This window comes from Rissa tridactyla, chromosome 12 (genome assembly GCF_028500815.1).
Source record: "Rissa tridactyla isolate bRisTri1 chromosome 12, bRisTri1.patW.cur.20221130, whole genome shotgun sequence".
NCBI classification, from domain to species: domain Eukaryota; kingdom Metazoa; phylum Chordata; class Aves; order Charadriiformes; family Laridae; genus Rissa; species Rissa tridactyla.
Genome location: NC_071477.1, coordinates 65,181 through 89,301, shown reverse-complemented (window position 1 = coordinate 89,301; position 24,121 = coordinate 65,181). Strand labels below are relative to the sequence as shown.

General features: G+C 50.2%; 2 long non-coding RNA genes across 3 annotated transcripts; both read left to right on the top strand.

The window, feature by feature from the left end:
• The first annotated feature begins 1,066 nt into the window (after positions 1-1,066).
• Positions 1,067-5,168, top strand: LOC128916798 (uncharacterized). Its single transcript, XR_008469051.1, has 3 exons — positions 1,067-1,243; positions 2,073-2,257; positions 3,677-5,168. It is a non-coding gene; the product is annotated as an uncharacterized LOC128916798 (long non-coding RNA).
• A 2,187-nt stretch (positions 5,169-7,355) lies between these two features.
• Positions 7,356-11,545, top strand: LOC128916533 (uncharacterized). Of its 2 annotated transcripts, XR_008468993.1 has the most exons (6): positions 7,356-7,421; positions 8,086-8,139; positions 9,495-9,557; positions 9,971-10,026; positions 10,113-10,275; positions 10,384-11,545. It is a non-coding gene; the product is annotated as an uncharacterized LOC128916533 (long non-coding RNA). The 2 variants fall into 2 exon arrangements; XR_008468992.1 differs by lacking the exons at positions 7,356-7,421; positions 8,086-8,139 and having other exon boundaries at positions 9,306-9,557.
• Positions 11,546-24,121: the final 12,576 nt, after the last annotated feature.

The window sequence follows — 24,121 nt, the reverse complement described above, 5'->3', positions numbered from 1 at the left end:
TCAATAGTTACTGTTAAATGAATGCTCAGCTATTATGAGCTAGAACTCAAAAATGAATTTCATAACAGCCAAGTAGCAGTTTTAGATGTTGTGGCCCTAGCTTCTTAAACTTGTAAATGAGAGAAAGGTGAAACCATTTGGATTTCCTAGAAAATACATGAGTAATTTTAAAGGTATTTACGTGTCTCAAAATGCATTAAAGTATAAATGTAACTTTCAGAAGCATCAATGGCTCAGTCTGTGGCAGGTGCAGGTAGTACCCGATGACGCTTCCAGGTGAACAACATCTTGTGTGCTCCAGCCTGTTTGTGACTGCAGTTGGTGTGAAAGCAAGCCTGAATTTGAGAACAGACACTGTTTAATGGATATAGACAAAGCTGCTTGATGATGTTAAAGGTCTTTTCCAACCTAAATGATTCTATTTTTAATTTTTTTTCCTGTGTTTCCTGTACCCCACCGCTTTCTAGTTTCTCTTTCTATGTACCCCGCTACCTGTCTCTCTGTCTTTATTTCTTAATGTTTTCCTGTTTCTTTTGTACTCCATCAGTTTTTAAATTTTGTTTCTATGTCTCCCTCTATCCAGCTCACTGTCCCTATTTTTCAGTTCCTGCCTGAGGGAGCTGATGAAGGTGAACCATCTGAGGAGGGAATCCAAGGGGGTCCTCCCGCAGGCAGCTGCCTCCGACAAGGACTGACCAGTCCCTGCGGCGAGGAAGGATCCTTTAGAGCCATCATGGACAGAGCCCACCACCTGCACGCGGTGCTGGGAGCTTGGTGCCTGCATCGGCTGCCTCACTCCAGTGTGAGCCGCACACAAGTCTATAAACTTTTTAAGGAGAAAAAGCCGAGTTTGGGTGAATTCCCCGCCGGCGGTGCGTCTTCACCATGGCAACCGCTCCCGGGCGGGAGGGTGGGCCAATCAGAGTGGGCGCCGCGCTCCCATTGGTCTGCTCGCCTTGCTGGGGGTGGGGCGCGGTGGGGATTGACGGCGGCGACTGGCCAATGGAAGGGGGATTCTCAAGGAGTGGGGCGGGCGGCGGGGCGGTGGCTCATGGGGGCGCGCCGTGGGTGGACCGGGCCGCGTCGCTCCGGAAGCGGAGGGGGCCGAGGGAAAATGGCAGCCGACTCGAAAGCGGGGCGGCCCGGCCCGGGTGGAAAGCAGGGCTCGGTGGGTGGGTGCTCGATCGGGCCGGGCCTGCGTGGCCGCCGCGAGCACATCGTGAGGTAGCTGGACTGCGTCAAGGTGAGCGGGGGACAGCGGGGAACATGGCGGGGAGCGCTGGGGCGCCTGAGGGTGCCTCGAGGGGTGATGGGGGGGGCTAAGGGGATCCCGAAGGGAATTGGAGGGGCTGAGGGTGGGACTTGGGGGAGGCTGGGGGGAACGGAGGGTCTCCGGGGGCCCCGAGGGGTGGTGGAGGGAGATAAGGCGGGGGGACACGGGGGCCGTGAGGTGCAACGGGGGAGGCCGAAGGGTGGCTAAGGGGGCTCTGAGGGAAGCTGGGGTGGGGACGGGAGCCCTGAGGGGGGTGGGGGGTCCTGAGGAGGCTCTTAAGGGGGATAGCGAGGGAAGGGGGGGCTGAGGTGGCCCTGGGGGTGGCTGGGGGCGGGGAACGGGCCTCCTGAGGTTAATGGAGAGGCCTTGAGAGGGGCTGGGGGACCCCGAGGGGACCCCGAGGGGGACTGAGGGGTGTTGGGGGGGTTGAGGTGGACTCTCGGGGGGGTGAAACTTTGGGGGGGAACGAGGGTGCTGAGGGGGATCGGAGGGGGCTGAAGGGACCCTGAGGGGTGAGGGGGGGGCCTTGAGGGCAACTGGGGGAACAGGGGGGGCTGAGGGGGCCCAGACGGTGGGGAGGGGTGTCCTGAGAGTGTCCTGAGGGGTTATGGGGGCAGTGGTGGTGGTGGGGTGTGAGGGGAGCCCTGGGTTGGAGGGAGGCTGTCAGAGGGAGACTGGGATGGGCTGAGGGGTGATGGGGGGTGTGAAGAGGGGCTGGGGATGGAAGGGAAGGGTCGAGGCATCCCCTGGCATTTGGTGGTCCCCGTGACCGACCCCCCCACTGTGCCCCCTCCCGCAGGATGAAGAGTCCTACAGTGACCTGTACCGGAGGGTCTGCGGGGGGCTCAGCGACTCCTCCAAGGTTATTGCCTTCGGCTTCAAGGGAGTGTCCCCCCGTCATCGCCATTTTTCCCCCTCAGTGGGGACTGCCTTCTCTACACAGCTATTTCCCGGGGGCCTTTGCCATCACTGTCCACGTCACAGGTATCGGGACACTGGGAGCCCTCTGAGACAGCCTGAGACCCCCCAGAGCCCTCTGATACCCCCTGGGATCCCCCAACCCTCCCCAGGAGCCCCTAGAATCTTCTGGGACCCCACACACCTCCTGAGAGCTCTGCAGGACACCCTGTGACCCTTCATGTTCTCTCAGGACCCCTCTGGGACCCCCTGGGACCCCTTATGTTCCCCCCAGGGCTCCCTGGAGCCTTCTGAGACCCTCCACATTCCCCCCAGGACCCCTTTAGGACCCTTCCACACCCCTTCCAGGATCCCACAGATCCCCCTGGAGCTCCCCAGGAAACCCCAGAGCCCTCTGGGACCCTCTGGACCTTCCCAGTACCAGCCACATCCCCCTGCGACTACACCCCTACCCCCTGAGAGCCCCTCAGAGGCATCCAGGACCCCCAGGACCCTCCTACACACCCTTCAGGACCTCCCTGAGCCCCTCTAGGACACTCCAGAGCTTTCTGGGAGCTCCCCCCAGTACCCCTTACATCTCTGCGGGACCCTCCTGGGACCCCCCCTACACCCTGAGAGCCCCCCAGGACTCCCTGGAGACTTCTGGGACCCCTCTGAGCCCTCCAGAACCCCCTGGAGCCCTTCCACACCCACTCCAGGATGTCCTGGAGCCTACCAGGACACTCCAGAGCTCTCTGGGAGCTACTGGGACCCCTCATGTTCCCCCAGGGCTCCCTAGAACCTTCTGGGACCCCCCACATTGCCCCTCGAGCCTCCCAGGGCCCCCTGGGACCCTCCCACACACCCCACAGGACTCCTCAGAGCTCCTCAGAGCCCCCTGGGACCCCCCTATGCCCCCTCTAAGATCCTCTGGAGCCCCCCAGGACACTGCAGAGTGCTCTGGGACCCCCTGGAATGTCCCCCCGGTATCCCCCACATCGCCCTGGGACCCTTCTGGGACCTCCCTCCTACCCCATGAGAGCCCCATAGGACCCTCTGGGATGCTTCATGTTCCCCCAGGGCTCCCTGGAGCTCCCCAGGACCCCCTGAAACCCTCCCACGCCCCACCTCAGGATCCTTCAGAGTCCTCTGGAGACCCCCAGGACAGCCCAGAGCCCTCTGGGACCCCCTGATTTCCTGCCCCACCCCCACCCCATACCCCTCACATCCCCCTGGAACTGTCCTTAGACCCCCCAGGGCCCTCCAGGATCACCTGGGACCCCTCATGTCCCCCCAGGACTCTCGGGACCCTTCTAGGCCCCCCCACATTCCCCCAGAAACCCCCTGCAGCTCCCTGGGACCCTCCCACACCCCTCGCAGGACCTCTCTGAGCCCCCAGGATACCCCAGAGCCCTCTGGAGTCCACCCTGGTACCCCTCACATCCCCCTGGGACCGCCCAGAGCCCCTTGGGACCCCCGTAACCCTCCACTCTTCCCCCCCAACAGGTGACACCAGCTCCTGCCAAATCCTTTTGGAGCGCTGGAGCCCACCGGTGCATCTCAGCAAATAAGGGATGAGTGAGTGAGGAACTGGGCAGGAACTCCCTGGATGGCAGAGAGGATAAAGGAGCTGCGTATCAGAGACAGATGGGGGGCTCTGACGGGACAAGAGAGAGGGAAAGGGAGATGAGGTGCTACAAGGTGATACGGAGATCGAGGAAGGTATTTGTTCTAAATCTTTAAAAAGAGGCAACTGAATGTAACGGGGTTTTTCCCAATATTTAGACTGAATGCTCTGAAGTACTTTATTTCTGTCTGGCTTTCAGTGGCGTGTTTCCCCGGCAGCCCAGTAGCATCTCTGTCGGGCAGTGCAGCTGGACAGATGTCCTTCCTTCTTGTGTAGCACAAAAAACCAACCTGTAATCAAATTATAGCTATGTATTTTGGAGAGTGTGTAATGGTATCAGTTCACAGCTGTGCAAGCTAAATTACTGCCAGAGGAAAGTCAAATGCTTTTATAGTGTAAATATTTTTATTTGGTGTATGTAAACCTAACACACACCTTTTCAGCAAAAGGAAAGGGGCCAGGCATTTCCCAACACCATCCAGAGGGTTCACTTTTATGCTCAGAACATGCTCAAAATGGCATCAATTAGTCTTAATACTGACTTTAGGAATTCAGATTGCTGTCTTTTGAAGGCTGTGCTGTATTTGGAGCCGAGCTGTTTCCCCAGAATCCTCCTGTAGCTCAGCTCCTGTCCTGTCCCTCTGACGGAATTCCTCTACTCTCTTCTGGGCTATTTTTTAAAATGCTGAGCTATAATTGGGGATTTTTGTTTTCCAGGTGCCTCGTCGTAGGCGTCTCGTGCTGCTCAAGAGATGCCCCAGCCCAGGTTTGCAGCTGGTGGCGGAGCCCCCCTGAGGGGAAGGGGCCAGGTGTTTTGGGCATTTTTTGGGGGTGAATAGAAGGATGTCTGTGTGTCTCAGGGTTGCAATGATATCATTTGGGATACCTCGATGTCATTGGGGCAGCGATGATGCGGCGGAGGAGCAGGTGAGTGGGGGACGTGGGGTTACGTGAGGGTGTCCCAAAAGAGGTGGTTCACAGCCCCAAAACATCTGAAAATCTTGGGATGCATTAAAAAATGTAACTATGGGCGTGAGGCGTTGAAATAGAGAATGATCTCTCATTTATATATGAGAAATATATACATTGGGAAATAATATTATGTATGTAAAATAAGTTCAAAATAAAAACATCTATGTCTAAGGATTCTATGGTTCTGTGCTTCTGTGTTATATAAAAGATCCTAGAATATAAAAATATTTTTAAAAATGTATTTATAAAAAGATATTAGTTTCAAAATAGATGTGTAAGCAGACAGTCCAAATAGATATTCTGTATCATAAATGTTAATGTATAAGTCTAAGCATATTTTCTATATAAGTGCAAACAGGTAATATAAATTCCCTGAATATATAATGTGTAAATAATTGAGGGGGTGCTGCCGCCCGGCGGCTGAAGGCTGGTCCTGCAGGTGTGCGCTCCTCCGTGCGCTGTGGCCCCGCCCCCGGCGGCGCTGTGCGTTGGTTCCGCAGCTCGTGCGCATGCGCGGCTTCGCAGAGGCCGGTCTCGAGAGCGCGGCCGGAGGGCGAACCAGGACCGCCGGGACTCCGTCGACCTGCCCGCCGCCTCGAGCGCGATCGGTGCAGGCCGCCCGGCCTCGAGAGCGGCCGTCGGCGCTCCAGTATCGGCTCTTAAGCGTTACCGTGCCCCAATCAGTGCCCGGCAGTTTTCCGGGTGTCCATTTCCAGGGCCCCTCAGTCCGCCGACGCGCGTCTCCATGGCACTTTGGTCCTCCAGGGCGCCCCTCAGTCAGCCGACGCGCCTCTCTATGGCACTTTGGTCCTCCAGGACGCCCCTCAGTCCGCCGACGCGCGTCTCCATGGCACTTTGGTCCTCCAGGGCGCCCCTCAGTCAGCCGACGCGCCTCTCTACGGCACTTTGGTCCTCCAGGGCGCCCCTCAGTCAGCCGACGCGCCTCTCTATGGCACTTTGGTCCTCCAGGGCGCCCCTCAGTCAGCCGACGCGCCTCTCTATGGCACTTTGGTCCTCCAGGGCGCCCCTCAGTCAGCCGACGCGCCTCTCTATGGCACTTTGGTCCTCCAGGGCGCCCCTCAGTCCGCCGACGCGCCTCTCTATGGCACTTTGGTCCTCCAGGACGCCCCTCAGTCCGCCGACGCGCCTCTCTATGGCACTTTGGTCCTCCAGGGTGCCCCTCAGTCCGCCGACGCGCCTCTCTATGGCACTTTGGTCCTCCAGGGCGCCCCTCAGTCCGCCGACGCGCCTCTCTATGGCACTTTGGTCCTCCAGGGCGCCCCTCAGTCCGCCGACGCGCCTCTCTATGGCACTTTGGTCCTCCAGGACGTCCCTCAGTCCGCCGACGCGCCTCTCTATGGCACTTTGGTCCTCCAGGGCGCCCCTCAGTCCGACGACGCGCCTCTCTATGGCACTTTGGTCCTCCAGGACGTCCCTCAGTCCGCCGACGCGCCTCTCTATGGCACTTTGGTCCTCCAGGGCGCCCCTCAGTCAGCCGACGCGCCTCTCTATGGCACTTTGGTCCTCCAGGACGTCCCTCAGTCCGCCGACGCGCCTCTCTATGGCACTTTGGTCCTCCAGGGCGCCCCTCAGTCAGCCGACGCGCCTCTCTATGGCACTTTGGTCCTCCAGGGCGCCCCTCAGTCCGCTGACGCTCGTCTCCACGGCACTTTAGCCCTCCAGGAGCCCAGAAGTGCCCGCTCAGTTCTCCGACGCGCGTCTCTATAGCACTTTAGTCCTCCAGGAACGCTCTCATTCCTCCCACGCACGTCTCTATAGCACTTTAGTCCCCCAGGATGCCCCTCAGTCCACCGAGGCGCCTCTCTATGGTACTTTAGTCCTCCAGGACGCCCCGCAGTCTCCAACGTGCCTATCCATGGCGATGTAGTCCTCCCAGGATCCAGGAAGTGCTCATCAGTCTTCTGGAAATCAACTGCTTCCAGCACTCTTCTAAAACCATAAAACACGATTAACAATTAACCACGAAAACATCTGAAGATCGCAAAAATAAAGTGATGCCTGCAGAACTCTCTTCTCTACAGCAATAAGTAGACAGAACTCAAACAAAAGCAGTAAGAGAATCACCAGAGGCAAGTGCCTAATGGAAATAAAAATGACTGTTGCTTTGCCTGCTGGGAACTTAAGGCAGAAGAAAAGCAGCTGCTAGTCCTGTGGCCACCTTTTTGTCTTCTGGGGGGTTGGCCCCGCCCCTTTCTCCAGGGGATTGTTGGGGGGGGGGGGGGCCTGATGGCAGTGGGCGGGGCCCGGGGTATATGAGCCACAGGCTCGGCTCAGGAGCTTGTTTTTCTGCTGGGCTCCTGTGGGGTTGGTGCTCTGCTGGTCCTTCTCTTGGCTACAGCTTTGGGGCAGGCATGTTTTGGTATTTAGGGAGGCAGAGGTAAGAAGGCTGAGCTAAGACCTTCAAGACCAGTACACATCCTGCCACCTCTATAGTAGAAAGTTGACTGGTATGCAGCTTTTTTGTTTCCTTTTTTTTTTCAGGTCAGTAACTTTTTGATGAGTGTTTAGGGGATGCCCAGATGGTTTAATAGTGTGCTTTTCTTTATTCTAGGAGTGCTGCATTTTCCTAAAATTCGTGACTTTATTGAAGATGGGCCTGTGGTTTTTTCCACCAGTTTTGCAGTATGCTGTGTGAGTTGCTGATCTTATTTCTCTTAATTGGGTTGATGATGAGGTTATGTTGTAGGGGTTAGGGTGAGCATTTTGTATGCATCTGCATATTGTACTTTAGCACTTCTCAAGAAAGCAGCAGGGATGTAAGGCATAGTGTCATTCAGGGTATGGCATGGCTCATCACCTTTCCCCATTGCCCAAAGAGTGCCGTGGTGTCCCTAGAGTTTTTGCAGCTTGCAGCAGGCCCCTCGTACATTGTGTCAGGGCATTACTTATTTTGTGGGGCTATAGCAGAGCCCAGAGTCTGTGGGAAGACAGAAGATAAGAGCTGCCTGCTGAACACAGGGCATGGCTCAGAAGAGCAGCTCCTGAGGAGTGGCTGACACAGGGGTTTCAGGGTTGCAAATATAGAATGGGAGCTGTCAAGAAGAAGTGGGGGTCCTTCCCTGACAGTTGAGGAGAAGAGAAGGGGTTTCTAAAGTTTTGGCGCTGGGGGTTGGCTAGGAAATGGAGGCAGGTTCATCAGTCTTTGTCATATCGGTTTTGCATTTGGATTTGGGTGTCAAGAGGGTCTGGTCTGTTCTAGTCCCTTGCATTTGAGGTGAGCTGGATAGTATTGAGGAGGAGCATGGGACTGGTGATTTCACAGAAATGCAATGGTAATTTTGTGTTGGTATCTTAGGTGTCATAAATAATTGTTGCTGCAGCCTCTGACTCTGGAATCGGTGTGAAACAGGTGAGTGGATTGCCATGGCACCTCTGAGGATGAGGGTGCTGTAGAAGAGGTTGGCCTCTACTATCAGGGTGGTCACCGCTGGAGCCATGGTTTCTTTTTGTTTTACAGATGAAGGGGAATCTGGTGACTGCAGGAACACATCAGTTAGCTGTTTGTTGTGGGTTTCTTGTCAAGGATGAATTCAGACCCCTGGCTGTCTGAAAGCTAAGTAGAGGCACAGGTGCTGGAGGGGGGGCCAAGGTTGACAGTTTCAGGGAGGAGTTTTCAAGTCCGGGTAGAGCGGAGGGCTATCCAGCAGGAGTCTCCTCTGAGTAGGTAAAGGGAGTGGGTTATTCTTCAGCACAAAGCTAGTGTGTGCTGGGCAGGGCAGTTCTGGCCTGTGTCTGTTGTTGTGTAGTTTGTGTGCTCTGTCTTCTGTGTCTTGGACTTTCCTTAGGTTTTGATGTCCTCGTTTCTCTTTGCACTCAAGGGGCACAGCATGTGCCTTGGGCAGCCTCTGTAGAGTCTCGAATGCCTCTGCTAATTGGCAGAGCGCTCAATGGGCACTTCTTGCATAACAATTTTAAAGGGCAGATCGGACTTGCCTCTCGGAAGTTTCTTCTGCAGCATCGTTCATGGCTGCATGAGCAGCTCTGTTCTCTGAGCTATAGCAGCTCTAGCCATCTGCTTTTATGAACTGGGATTTCTTCCCTGCATCCTTACATTCTCAGGTCTTGAAGCCAGGCTTCCTGCGCAAATGTCATCTCCATTTTGACAGGAACTTCTTGGAATGGGCTGTTACATTTGACTCTTTTATGATTTTTATGACTTTGCCACAGAGCCTCCTCACGTCTGTGCTGTGGCCATCGGTCTTCTTGCCCAACAGCATCTCTTGTCTGAAAGTCATTCTTCTTGTGGAGAGTTTTCTCTCATCTTGGAGTCATGTTGTTGTCTATAGTGCTGTGTGGTGTTGGGCTGCACATGGGTGTGTTTGGCATGGAGCTGCCCTGCCTGGGGGTGTAGAGTCAGGGGTAGGTGGAACAGCAATAAGAGTGTATGGGTAATATGTTGATCTGCCAAGACTGTTTAGCCAAAGGTTGTACAGTAATCTGGGATCAAGCAGCTATTGGCAGGGACAGTCATTTCCATAGTGTTTTATGGGGATGACTGGAGCCTCCTGAGAGGGCCTGTTTGGCAGTAGTGAAGCAGATTGAAGGTGTTAAGGCTTGTATGTGTGGGGATTAACGTTGAGTCCAATTTTTTTTAATGGCAGGCTGTAGTTGGAGCCTAGATGATATTCCTAAATGGAAACAAGACCCCTGGAATTGTTCAGCTACTGATGAGCATCTGGGTGACTTGTTTACTAATTTTTTCAGATGCAGAGGGACAAGATGTGCACCAAAGAGTCATGGAGAAGGCAAGCGGGACCCTGTAAGAAGGTGGGTCAGTTCACAGTGCTGGAGGGAAGCTGTGACTGGTGGCTATGTCATTATATTATGGCTTGGTGGTGGGGTGTGTTTTTTTTTTTTTTTTTTTCATTTTGAAGGTATGAAGTGATGAGTAAAGCAGGATATTGGCACCGGATGTGACTCTCGGGTAAGGTGGTCGATGAATAGTGGGCTGAAGCAGCAATTCTTCTCAGATGTTATATTGTGGGTGAAGTTTTTAGTGTCCTTTGTGTCTGTTTTACAGGTAGTCTGTAAGCCTCAAAGCGGCAGCCCAAAACCATGGAGGGCAGGTGGGCGAGAGGCCAGGGTAAAGGAGTAGGAGACAGGAATGGCTGTAGGCAGGCTGAGGTGTTGGGCAGTATGTCAGCATATGTCTTTTGGTTGGCTTTTTTTTTTTTTTTCAGATGCAGGACGCAGGCTCAGAGGGACTAAGGAGCATGCTGATGAGCGTGCTGAGAAGGTGAGGCGGTTGTGGGCCACATTGGTGTCTTAATAGTGAAGTATTATACGGCAACCTGGTTAATTATTTATCTTCTGGTTTTGCAGGTGCCCTGTGAGCCATCTTTGGAAGTGGATGAGCATTAGAGGTGAGCCGAGGCAGCAGTGAGGAGGAGCTTGTGGCTGGTGATTTCTCACACGTGCAACAGTAATTTTGTTTCTTGGTATCTCAAGCAATGATGGCCACAGCATTTGACTCTGGATGGAGCAGGTGAGTGGAATCCCATTGTGCTTTTGAGGAAGGGGAAATTGTGGAAGAGGTTGGCGGTGGCCTCTCTGAAACTTCTTGCTGTCACTGTTTGGTTTTCTTTAATTGCAGATGATGATGAGGAACGTGGTGACTACAGGAGTGTCCCAGATAGTCGATGTGCTGGTGTGGGTTTTTTTTTTTTTGTCGACATCGGATTTAAGACCTCCAGCCCTCTGGAAGCTAAGTTGAGTGGCCAGGGCTGGGGAGGGGCTGGGAGGGGAGAAGTTTGTGATTTACAGGGAGGCGTCTTAAAGTTAGAGAAGGGCAGAGGACTATCCTGGAGCCGTCCCCTTTGGGCAGGTAAAGGGAGCGGGTTAGTCTTCAGCACAATGCTAGCATGAGCCGGGCAGGGCGGTTCCAGCCTGCATCTGTTGTGTTGTTTGTGTGGTCTGTCTTCTGTGTCTTAAACCTTCCTTGGGTCTCGATGCGCTCTTTACACTTGAGGAGCACAGCCTGTACTTCAGGCATCATCCCAAGAGTCTTGAATGCCAGTACTCATCGGCACTGCCCCAGTCAGGCCCCACGTTTCTTGCATTATAAGCTTAAACAGTGGATCGGTCTTGCATCTTGGAAGTTTCTGGGTGGTCCTCAACTGCAGCATTGTTCCTGGCTGCGTGAGCAGCTCTGTTCTCTAGCCATCCATTTTCAGCGACTGGGACTTCTTCCCTGCATCCTTAAGGTCTTAGGTCTTGAAGCCAGGCTTCCTGCACGTACATCTCAGTTTGAGTCACTTGTTGTCCCAGATCATTACATTGTACTCATTTCTTGGGGTTTCCCTAGAGCCTTCTCGTGTCACCACTGTGGTCTTGCAGGTCTTCTTGCCCGACAGTCGCTTATGTTGGTGTCATCCTTCTTGCTGAGAGTTTTCCCTCATCAGAGAGGTGCATTGTTTGTAGTGTTCTGTGTAATGTCGGTCTGTGCTTGTGTGTGTTTGGCTCGGAGCTGCTCTGCCCAGTCATGTAAACTCTGGGGTAGGTGGAACATCAATAGGAGTCTATGGTTAGTTTGTTGATCTACCTAGACTGTTGAGGCAAAGCTGGTACAGTCAACTCCCATCAAGTAGCCATCAGCAGGTTGTGTGGGCAGCTCTTTAATTAATGGGGTTGTTTTGGGATGAGCAGAGCTATGTGGGAGGGGCTGTTCAGCAGTAGTGAAGCAGACTGCATCACGAAGATGTTAAGGTTGCCTTGTGCGGGGTGTAATGTTTGTGTGTTGTGTTGTTGTTTTTTTTTCTTTTAATGTCAGGCTGTAATTGTACTCCAGATGGTATTTCTAAGGCAAAACAAGACCTTTTTGAGGGTGTGCGCGTGTCACATGCGGTTCCCCCTAAAAGAGGCAGTTCACAGCCCAAAAAATGCCTGAAAATTCATGTGGGGAATGTGTGTTTAAAAAAATAATAAAACCTGTATATATGGGTATGAGGCATTGAAATAAAGAACAATTTCTCATTTTTATACACATTGTAAAATATGAGTGTATGTATATAAAAAGGAGTTCAAAGTAAAACCTGTATCTACTATATTATATAAAGGATGTTATCGTATTAAAAGATCTGTCCCATAGCCAATTTTTGCCTTCATGGTTCTCTCTCTGTCTCACTCCCTGTTGCTTCCTCCTGTCTGATCTGTAGCCCATAGCTGTTTTCTTTCCCCTGTGGCTCCCTTTGCCTGTTTTTTCACACCTCCCCGCCCTTTCTCTGCCCTGTAGTAGATTGCTGTTGTATTGGGTTTAAGTGACAAGGTTTTGTTGGCTGAGTTGCGGGGGGCAGGGGCTGCCGGGGTTGGTTCTGTGAGAAGACACCAGAAGCTCCCCCCATGTTGGGCACAGCCAGCTCAGAGAGGGACCTGCCGCTGCTCAAAGCGGAGCCCATCAGCAACACTGGCCAGGAGTGGAGCGGAGAGTCCCTGCAACACGTGGCAGCCCTGCTGTTGGAATGGAAAAAGAGTGTGAGGAGGAAGGAGCAGCAGAGACAACGCGAGATGAACTGACCACAATCCCGACTCCCTGACACCTGCATTGTCCGGGGGTACGATGTAGAGAAGTTGTGAGTGAAGATGATCCCAGGAAAAGAGAGGGGTGGTGGGAAGGTGTTTTTTTAAAATTAGTTCTTATTTCTTGTTATTTGATTGACAATAAGTGAATTTCCCCAAGTTGAGTCTGTTATTCTTGTGACTATGAGCGATCTCTTTGTCCTTGTCTCAACCTACAAGCTTTTTCATTTTAACTTCTCCCCTTGCCTTATTGAGGAAGGGCAATGATAGAGAGGCTGGGTGGGTACCCAGGGGCTAGCCAAGGTCAATCCACCACACATTACTTCTATTAAGCTTTGTGTCCTTGTCTTTTAATGCTTGACTATGTTTCTTTTACCCAATCTCTTTTAAAACTTTATTTCTCCGTTTCCATCCCTTTCTTTTAAATTCTTGCTTAGGTTTGTTGAACCCAGTTCGTTTTAAAATTTTCTTGCTACTTTTCCCTCTCTCTGTTTCCCCAAATTAATTTTAATTTCTTTCCCATGTTCTTGTACCTTGTTGCTTTTCATAATTCTCTTCCTCAATCTCTTCCTATGCAGTTCTGCGTACCTATCTTTTAAGTCTTTGGTATGATTCTCATATCCTATGCCTTTCAAAATTTTGTGTCTATATCTCCTCCTAGCCATCTCCCTGCCTATAATTCCCAATTCTTCCCTCTCTTTTCAGCACACTGTCACTTTTTTCATTTTTTTTTTCTGCATTTGCCTGTTATTTTTTTGCTTATGTTTCTTGTACCCTGTCGCTTCTCAAAATTTTCTTTCAATGTGTACTTCTGCCTGGGTCCCTGTTTCTTTTTTGTATTTCTTGATCATGTTTCTTTTCCCCTGTGCCTGTGTGTTGTCTCGTCTCATCCTGCTGGTTACTTCCACCTCTCTCCCCTGGTCCCCATCTGTCTCATTTATTTCTCTATCTATCTCTTGTGGTTTTTTTGCTTTTTTCTTCCCTTTTGTCCCTCTGTCCTGACACCTTTGGGCACCGAGCCTTGTAGCCAACTTACTGCCGGGATTTCTTGGGCACGTTAAGGAATAAACACTTCCCGCTTCCTCTGTGCCCCTGGAGGCACTTGCTGCCCCCAGGGTGCAGAGCTCATTGCTGGGGACAGGCTCAGGGGAGGGGGTGATGTGCTGTGGGGCTTTGGCAATGGCCCCTCTTCCCAATGGGCTCCAGCTGGGGATGAGGCAGCCCAGGTGAGACCCATGAGGTGAGGATGGGCTGGGCTGGGCCAGGCTCAGGTTCAGCCACTGAGGCTGCAGCTCGCTCTGCTGTGCCTAGGGGCCTGCCTTGGCACAGCTGCCTGCTGGAGCTGCCTGAAGAGTGATACAAAGGGGGTTCCACAGGCATGTGCCTCCAGCAAGGCACAGACGGTCTCCACAGCAAGGAAGGATCCCTCCCAGCCATCCCCGACAGAGCGCACCACCAGCACAGAGTGCCAGGAGCTCGCTGCCTCTGTCATCTGCACGTGTGAGCCACTGTGCCTCTGGGATGCCTCATGGGAGAAGAGCATCGAGGCACCCACCACCCGCTCCTAGGCAGGCAAGGGTCAGGCTGCCAGCACCACCGAGGAGCAAGGGGCAGAGAGAGAAGCCTCTGGGCCATGAAGGTCTCCCACCTGCGCCAGGAGCTGTGGTGAGTCACATGCCCTCTCATGTGTGTCCAGGCCCTTCCCTGCCATGCTTCTCGTGATCTCTGCCCGTATCCTTGCCTGTCCTAGACTCTGGCTCCCCAAAAGTTTTTGCTCTTCTGCCAATGCCACCCTGTACTCCGTCCCCTTCTCCGTTTCCTTTCTGCGCCTCTGCCTTCCCAGCTCCCCATCTGCTATTATTTCATTCTTCCCCCACTGCCTTCTTCACTATTGCTTGTGAAAATTCCATTTGTAGGTCTCCCTCTACCTAGCAACCCATCTCTATTTCCAGTGACTCCCTCCGCTCCACCCCCCATCCCTCTTCCATTGTCCTCTGTCTGTGGCTGTTGGTCCAACTCTATCTCCTGCTATTTAACTTCCTAACTACCTGTATGGCCAGTACCCCGTTGCTTTCCAAATTTTCTTTCTGTGTCTCCACTTACCCAGGTCCCCGTCTGCGTTTTTTAATTCTTCTTGCCTGTCCTCTGCTTTGTTACTTTTAAAAATTTGTTTCATTGTCTTTATTTATTCAGGTTGCTGACCCTATTTTTTTCTCCCTCTTTTCTTAATCTGTTTGGTTTTTAAATTTTCTTACTATGTCAACTTTTATCCAGTTTGCCATCCTCACCTTTTAATTTTTCCTGTCTTTCTCTTACCACCTCACTTTAAAAATTCTCTGTCTACTTTTATGAAGCTGCCAATACCAATTTTTCTTTGTTCTGCATCGGTTTTGTACTTCGTTGCCTGTAAACGTTTTTATTTAGTTTGCTGTCCCTATGTTTTTAGCTTTTTTTCCTTTCTCTCCATAACCACTCTTGCTTTTAAAAGGTTCTTTCTGTCCACTTTTATCTCATTCACTGGGTATATTTTTCATTTTTTTATTTCATTAATGCAGAGCCTTTTTAGAATTTTCTTTCTACATCTCCATCACACTTTGCATTCCATATTTCCTAGTTATTTCCTTTTGTTTCCCCAATCCCCATCACTTCTTAAACTCCTTACTTTTATCCTGTTTGTTATCTTTATTGCTTGTCTTTTCTTACTGCCGTCGTATTTAAAGATTTTTTTCTACATCTGTTTTTGTTCGCCACCCCTATTTTGTAATATTTCTCTTTATTTACCCTACCAGCTAGCACTTTTTAACTGTTCTTGCTATGCCTACTTTTGTTCCCTTTGCTGTCATTTTAAAATTATTTATTGTCTTTCCTTAGTGCTGTTGCTTTTTAATTTTTCCTTCTACATCTCCAATTTAGTTTGCCATTGTTATTTTGTAATTTGTTTCCTTGCTTCTTTGATCATGGATGCTCTTAAGATTTCCTGTCTACATTTATCTCCTTTGCCGTCTTTAGTTTTAATTATTTCTTGTCTTTCCTTAGCACCTTCCAATTTTTGATTTTCTTTCTACGTGTTTTGAGTTCACTGTTTCTATTTTTTAATTTTTTCCTTATTTTCTTAATCCCTGTTACTTACAAAATTATGTTTGAGTTCTTTCCCTCAGAAACCCGTCCTCAGGTGTGTTTGTGCCTCAGAGCCCTCCTATCATCCTCTGTGCCATCTAGGATGCTTCCATTTGGTCCCCGGCCTCCTGAGGACGTCTGTACTTTGTTGCAATCCCCCCCAGACTTCCCCCTCCTGTCCCTGTACCTTCTTCGGTCTCTCTGGCCCATTCAGGACCCCTCTCGTGGTGTCACAACTGCTATAGATACCTTCAGGGTTGCCCTTAGTACATCTTCAGCTTTGTCGTGGACCTCGCACACCCCTCTCCTTCCCTCAGAAGGCTTCCCGACTCCGTATCTGTGAGCCGGTGTCCGACACTGAAGTTTTGCTTTGCATAAGTACCTAGACTGGCAAAGCCTTACCTGCAAGATGTAACCCAGAAGGATGTCCTAGAAGGATGGATAGTAGTTTTGTTTTACTTTGATACATTGTAACTTAACTAACACAATGAAATTGTATAAGTAACATTAAGAAAGATTATATGCTTAACATTATGAACTACAGTGACCGTTATGATCAAAGGAAAGGGAACTCTAATTCTTGGAAATGAAGAAAGGGACCATTCTATCCCGAGTCAGCAGAAGGAGGATAAAATACAGGTGCAGATGTGACAAAGAGGTCACAAAACCAGGTCAGAAAGTAAAAGCATTTGCACCAAAACTCCAGTCATCAAAGAGGACACGTAACGGCTGAACAATTTGATCAGAGATGAGACACACGCTTGTCATGTGAACAGGGGCACAAACTGCTTACGTCATAGATTTTGAGGCTTTACAAAGCACAGGAAAAGTATTGAGGGGGTCCCTCTTCCGAGGTACCCAGCTCAAGCTGTATTAAACCGACTCTGTGACAGAACCCGGGTCCGAATTGTCCTTTACAGTTGGAAGCTAAGACTGGATCCAGCCGCACCCGGACTCCTCTCCGAGAAGGAGTTCAGAAAGCAAGGGGGTCCAGTCTGAACCTCGCTGCTCGTCAGGAAGGTCTTCCCGGGCTCTTCTTCAACACCCAGCCCCATTCTTGTCTTCTGCTCCTTCTAGCCCTGTCTCTATTAGTTCCCTGGCCTCCAAGGCAACATTTACTCAGTTCAGATTGCCCCTGGATTTAATCATCACGCTTCCTATCATTTTTCTGTCTGTCCGGCTCCCTCGGGACTTTTCTTCTCCTGGTCACAATGTTCCCCAGGAGTTTCCTGGCCCTCCACATCCATCTCGTAGCATTTTAGGTGGGTCCATCTTTGATTTGTAGAGCTCTCATTTGTTCCTCTATGCTACCTAGGATTCCTGTGTTCAGTCCCCAGCCACGCGGGAACATCCATACTCCCCTCATGATCATCCGAGTTCCTCCTTGTCCTCCCCAGCCTTCTTTTGTGTACCCGCCCCGCTCGACGCCACTCCACCCTCACGAAGCTTCCCAAGCCCTTCCTCAAACTCCACAGCCTCTCCTAGCATTTTACCTCCCTATGTCTTTTGTTCCATCAGAGCCTCTCGTCTTTCTTTGCTACATGGCACCCCGTCATGTTTCTCTCCGCCATCGAGGGCATCTCTGTTCAGTTCCTCTCTCATTCATTCATGTAGTTTGCCCAGACCCTCTCCCAAGACTCCTAAGCCCTCACTGCGTCTCTGAGCCTTCTTCTCCTACCCTGCCCCCTCATAATGCCCCTGCTTTCTAAAGCTGTGTCCTCCAAGTCCTTTCTCATACCCCACAGCCCTATCTGCACTTCAGCTCCCTTTTGATTTTGGTTTTTTTTTTTTTTTTGCACTCTTCAGAGTGCCCTTAACTTCCTCTTTGCTGTTTAGGATGCCTTCATTCTGTCCCCGGCCCCCTAACATCATCTGTACTTTGTCAAAATCCCCTTCAGAGTTCTGCCTTGTTATCTCTGAGGCTTACCGGTACTCTCCCGCTCCCATTGCCAAGCTCTCACGAGACACCCCCTATGCCCCAGAGCCCTGTTTTAGTCCCAGAGGACACTTTGAACCCCTCTTTTCCCCTCAGAACCTTTCCAGAGTCCACAACCATTAACCCCATCAGTCTTTTGGTCCTCTCATCTTGTTGGTGCACTTGCAGTCTGTCCCCTGAGGGCAACCATATTTTGCTCGATTCCCTTTTGAGCTCATCATATCCCAAGACATCTTCGGTTTCTCTGGCCCCTTCGGGACCTCTCTAATCTCTCTGACAAGGCCTCTCATTCTGCCAGAGCCTTTTCCAAAATCATCTCTGTGCTCTAGAGCAGTCTGTTTGGTTTCTGCATTATATTATGTTTCTATTTTGTATCTGGTACCCTAACGATGTCTATTGTAGGCTTGGATCTTTTCTCAGCCTTTATCCACTTTTATCAATATATCTGCCATGATTGTTTTTGTTGCCTTTTACAACTTACTTTTGTTCTAGCTACTTAGATGTTAATTAATGTACTTTATGCAGTTTCAGATACATTACTTATATTTCCATGCTTTTTTGTTGCTTTCTATCTTTTGTGACTGAAGTAGCACTGTTGAGTAAATAAGTCAAAAAGAGATCATCAATATGACTCAGAATTGCTGCTAATTTAGAGTAAATAGCTTACTTTGCAGAGGAAGATATTGTTGATAGTGTTTTCTCATGGATTCTGATTCTGTTTTGTCATTCAGTCCCATCCAGAATACAGTTCTGGCAGAAGCTCAGTAACACACATGGTCTTACTAGACACAAAGAATAAGCCCATAGTAGCATGTTAGGATTTTTTTTTTTTAATGATACTCCAGTACATAAATTGTGGTGGTTTTTTTTCTATCTATGTTCCACAAAAAAACCAATCTAATTGCCTACCTGGTCATGTTGTTAATGCAATAGATAGAGTTGTAGCAAAACAGCAGGTATCTCTTCTTCTAGTAAAGGTCACTCTCCCTCTTTGCCACCTCACACACTGTAAACTTAAGGCAAATAACAAAACACACTGCTCCTCTGGGCACTTTTATGCTTCTGGGGGGTTGGCCCCGCCCTTTACCCAGAGGATTGTGGGAAGGGCAGTGGGCGGGGCCCGGGGTATATGAGCCACAGCCTGGGCTCAGGAGGTTGTTGTGGTGCTGGGTTTTTCTGGGTGAGAGCTCTATGGTTTGTTAAGTAAAGTGTAGCTTTGGAGCTTTTTCAGCTGTTTGGGTAGCTCTCTTCTAATATTGAGACTAGTATAGGTAAGAAATTAGAGGTAAGACTTTTCAACTAATGTAAGCCTTAATGCTATATATAGTAGAAAATGGACTTGTATGTTACCTTTCTTGTGTGTTTTTTTTTTTTCAGACCAGTGGTTTTGCAATGAGTGTTTAGTGTGGCTAGGTGGTTTAATAGTGTGTCTCTTTTCTTTTGTTATTCTGGGTGCTGTGTGTCTTACTGTAATTCCTTGCTTTATTGAAGATAGAATTCTGTTTTTTTCTAGTTTTGTACAACACTCTTTTAGTAATTATTTTTATTAGCCTTAATTGGGCCAGTTATGAGATTATTGAGTAGGAGTGAAGATGAATATCTTGTATGTGCATATACATTGGATTTTAGTGCTTTGAGGAAGCGGCAGGGATGTAAGGCATGTTGTCTTTCAGGGTATGGGACAGCTCATTGTCTTCCCTGGCAGTATGCGGAGTATCATGGTGGCCCTAGAGCTGTTGTGGCTTGCGGCAGGCCCCTGGTAGATCATATCAGGGCTTCACTGATTTCATGGATTTGTAGCAGAGCCTGAAGTCTGTAGTAATACACAAGATAGGAGGTTACTGCTGAACACACGGCAGGGCTTGGAAGAGCAGCTCCCAAGGAGGGACTGATGCAGGGGCTCAAGCCAGCCAACGGAGGGCAGGAGCTGTCAGGAAGAAGTGGGGTTCTTTCTTTGATGGCTCAGGAGAAGAGAAGGGGTTTCTAAAGTTTTGGCGCTGGGGGATGGCTGGGAAAGGGAGGCGGGTTCATGATTCTGTCTTAGACAGGTTTTGCAGTTGGGTCTGGGTGTTGATGGGGTCTGGTCTGTTCTAGTCTCTTGCATTTGAGGTGAGCCTGATAGTAGTGAGGAGAAGCACAGAACTGGTGATTTCACATAAGTGCATTGTTAATGTTGAGTTTCTTGGTATCCTAGCTGCCATAAATAATTGTCACTGCAGCTTTGGCCTCTAGAATCAGTGTGGAGCAGGTGAGTGGAATGCCATGGTGTTTGGGAGGATGTGGGTGTTGTGGAAGAGGCTGGTTTTTCCTCTCAAGATGCTTATTGCTGGTGCTGTGGTTGCTTTGGGGATTCAGGGGTTTTTTCCTTTTGCAGAGGAAAAGGAGGAAGCTGGTGACTGCAGGAAGATATCGGATGGCTGTTTTTTGTGGATTGCGTCAAGGATGCTTTCTGACCCCTGGCCATCCACAAGCTAAGTTGAGAGACTGGTGCCTGAGAGGGGCCAAGGGGATGAGGTTGACAGTTGCTGAAAGGGGTCTTTGAAGTTAGCGTAGTGGCGAGGGCTGTCCTGGGGCACAGTCCCTTTTGGGCAGGTAAAGGATGTGGCTTACTGTTCAGCATGATGCTAGCACATCCCGGGCAGGGCAGTTCCAGCCTGTGTCTGTTGTTGTGTCATTTGTGTGGTCAGTGTTCTGTGTCTTAGACCTTTTTCAGGTCTCGTGGTCATCTTTAAGCTCCAGGAGCACAACATAGTGCCTCAGGTGCCATCCCTACAGTCTTGAATGCCTGCACCTGTGGGCGTAGCACCAATCATCTGCTGCTCTTCTTGTGTTGCATGCTTAAAGTGTAGATCGGTCTTGCAGGGAAGAAGTCCTAGTTGTGTAAGTCGGTCATTTAGAAACTTCTGAGATGCATCATTATGTTCTTAGGTCTTGAAGCCAGGCTTCCTGTGCATATGTCCGCTCAGTTTTGAAAGTCACTTCTTGTCTTGGGCCATGTCATTCTACCCATTTCCTGGGGCTTCTCTAGAGCCTCCTCACGTCACCATCAGGGGCATGCAGGCCTTCTTCCCCAAGGGTGACTTCCATTTAGGTGCGTTCTTCTTGATGAGATTTTTTTTCATAAGTGTCACTTTTCCTGCTGAGAGTTTTCCCTCATTTTGGAGGCACATTGTTTGTAGTGTTCTGTGTAGTGTTGGTTTGTGCATATATGTGTGTTTGGCTTGGGGCTGCCCTGCCTGGGTGTGTAGCGTCAGGAGTAGGAGGTGCAGCAATTAAGAGTCTGTGGTTAATATGTTGATCTGCTTAGGCTGAGGTAAAGGTTTTTGTAGTCATCAGCAGGCTGTGCGGACAGGTTCTTCATTAATCTTTTACGGGAAGAGCAGAGCTATGTGAGAGGGGTTGTTCAATAGTGAAGGAGATGACATCTCAAAGATGGCAAGGCTGTTTTGTGTGGGGCTTAAAGTTAATGGGGTTTTTAATGTTAGGCTGTAGTTACAGCCAAGGTGGTATTTCTAAATAGGAAGAAGAATTTCAGTGTTATGAAGGTATTGATCTGCATCCAGCTGACTGGTTTGATATAGTTATATCAGATGCATGAGGGACAAGCTGTGCAGAACAACATAGGAGAGCCGAGGGGAGCATTGTAACAAAGGGGTTCAGTGGGTGGTGTTAAAGTGAAGATGGGATGTGTGGATCTATGACTGCAGTATGGTAATGTATTTTTTTCAGTTTGGAGCTTGAAGCGATATTGGATTTGGCAGCCAGGGCTGACTAGGGCAAGGTAAGTGATGGGCTGAAGTTGCAGTTTTTTTTTCAGGTGTTGTATTGTGGGTCAAGTTTTAAGCAACCTGTTTCCTGTGGATTTTACAGGTGGCATGCAAGCCTTCAGGCAGCAACCCAAACTGACGGAGGATGGTCCGGCAAGCTGTCAAGGTAAAGGGGTGGGAGAAGGGAATCGGTGCACGCAGGCTATGGATTTGGGCAGTATCTCAGCATGTACCGTCTTGCTTGGGTTTTTGCAGGTGCCCCACCCAGGCTCAGAGGGGTGATGCCATATGCTGATAAGGGACTCAAACAGGTCAGGTGGTTTTAGTACAATCGGTGTCCAGCAGCTCAGTGGAGTGCTTGTCTTTGGTTTTCAGGTATGTGTGGGCAGCCTATGGAACTGGATGAGTGTTTGAGGTGAGCAGGGTAGTAGAGAGCAGGTGCATGGGGCTGGTGATTACTTTAAGTGCAATGATTATTTTCTCTGTCTTGGTCTCTTAAATGGCACAACCAAAGATAGCCTGTGGGGGGGCAGTGAAAAGGGAATGTTGGTGAGCATGATTCTAAACATGCTCAAGTCACTTAGAGGTCACTCTAAGGGTGGGGTGTAGAAAAAGATTTGTATTTTAAGTGGTATTCAGTCTTCTGTGCTTAACAAGTAGAACACCTGTTGACTTATAAGAGGCCTGTTGTAGGCTCAGAAGCACCCTAAGGAACACACTTGAGACCCCTGCTCTGCTGTGGGAAAGACTGAAGCACAGTGGTTAAACTCTACCTGCGTCAATCCCTGATAGACCAGTGAAAACAGGGTGCTTGGCAATCAGCTAGCATCAGCTGAGCTCTGCGGTGCCTACAGCGTTGCTTGTGGGCCTTTGCCCAGGTGCTGCTTTTGGCATTCCTTTGTTGCCAATGTAACAAAAACACGTTTATTCTTTGCAGTTTTTCTGTTGTTTTGTGGTTGTTAACGTGTCCTGCATCTGCCAGCTCAGACACAGCTGCAGCATCTGACTTTGGAGTTTGCACAGTGCAAGCGAGCAGAAGGCCAGAGCCTTCAGAGGAGCGGGTTGTTGGAGGAAGGGTCTGTGTTGGCTGATGCGTTGTTGACTGACCGCCCTGTTGCGTGTGGACTCTTCTGTAGATGATGAAGAACCTGACGACTGAAGGGTTCATCCTGTTGGCTGATTGTGGTTTTCTTTGTTGAGGATGGAGTCAGACTCCCCGCTCCCCAAAAGGTAAGTTGAGGGACCAGCACTGGAGCAGGGCCAGGGGAGGGAGGGGACAAGGACGGCAATTGCAGGGAGGGGTTTTGAAGTCAGCATAGAGCAGAGGCGTTTCCAGGGGTGGTCCCCTCGGGGCAGGTAAAGGGAGCGGGTTAGTCTTCGTCATGATGCTAGGTTGCACCGGGCAGGGCAGTTCCAGCCTGTGTCTGTTGTTGTGTAGTTGGTGTGGTCTGTCTTCTGTGTTTTAGACCTTCCTGGATTCTCCACGTCCTCGTTGCCCTTTGTGCTGAAGGGCAACAGCATGCACCTCGGTCGCAGCGCAGCCCCTAGGGTCTCAAATGTCGGTACATATTGGCAGAGCACCAATCGGGCAAAGCTTTTTTCGTTGCATTACAAGCTTAAATGATGGATCGCTCTCGAGTCTGGGAAGTTTCCAGTCGGTCCTCTTTTGCAGAGTTGTTCCCGGTTGCATGAGCAGGTCTCTCTAGGCGGTCCATTTTCAGGGACTTCTGGGATTTCCGCTGTGCGTCGTTACGTTCTTAGGTCTCGAAGCCAGGCTTCCTGTGCACACATCTTCTCCTTTTAGAGAGTCTCTTATCACAGACCCTGACATTCTACACTTGGCTTCAGGGAGTTCTGTAGAGCCTCTTCACATCACCATCAGGGACCCGCAGGTCTTCGTGCCCGACGGTGACTTCTGTCCTGGTGTCATTCTTCTTGCAGAGAGCTTTCTCTCATCTCTGCAGCACACTTCTTATAGTATTCTGTGTAGTGTTGGTCTGTGCTTGTGTGTGTTTGGTTCAGAGCCGGCCTGCCCAGGGATGTAGAGTAAGGGGTAGGCTGAACAGTGGTAAGAGTCTATGGCTAGTATGTGGATCTGCCTAGACTGAGGCCAGGGCGGTACAGTCGCCTCAGCTGGAGCAGACATCAGCATGTTGTATGGACATGACTTAGAGTAATGTCTTATGGGGAAGAGCAGAGATATGTGGGAGGGGCTGTTCAGCGGTACAGAAGGAGACCGCATTTCAAAGATGTCAAGGGTGCTTTCTGTGGCCCTTAAATTCAGTGGGGTTTTTAATGGTAGGCTGCAGTTGGAGCTGAGATAGTATTTCTAAATTGGAACAAGACGTTTTGTATTATGAAGGTATTGCTCTGCATTCAGGTTATTAGTTTGATATTATCAGAAGCACGAGGGACAAGCTGTATTGGGCAATGTAGGAGAGCCGTACGGTAAGAAGGTGGGTCGGCGTGTGGTCTGAGAGGGGCGATGTGCCTGGTGGTTCTATGACTACACTGTGGTATCCTATTTTTTTGATTTGAAGCAATGGGCAATATTCGATATGGGCACAGGGGCTGAGCGGGGCAAGGTGAGTAGCAGTGGGTAGGGCTGAAGTCACAGTTCTCTTTCAGGTGTTGTATTGTGGGCAAAGTTCTAAAAGTCCTTTGGTTCTGTCTTACAGGGGGTGCGCAAGCCTCAAGGTGGCAGCCCCACAGTATAGAGGCCAGGTGGACTAGCGGGCAAGGTAAAGGAGTGGGGTATAAGAATTATTGCACTCAGGCTGAGGTTTTTGGCAGTATCTCAGCTTGTGCCTTCTGTTTGGGTGTGGTTTTTTTTTGTCAGGTGCGGCATGCGGGCTCAGAGGGGCACAGCCACATGGGGATGAGCGGGCCAAGCAGGTGAGGCAGGTGTGAGCCATGTCAGTGTCTCATAGTGAAGTAGTATATGGTGACTCGGTTAAGAATTTAACGTTTGGTTTTGTAGGGGCTCTGCAAGCCAT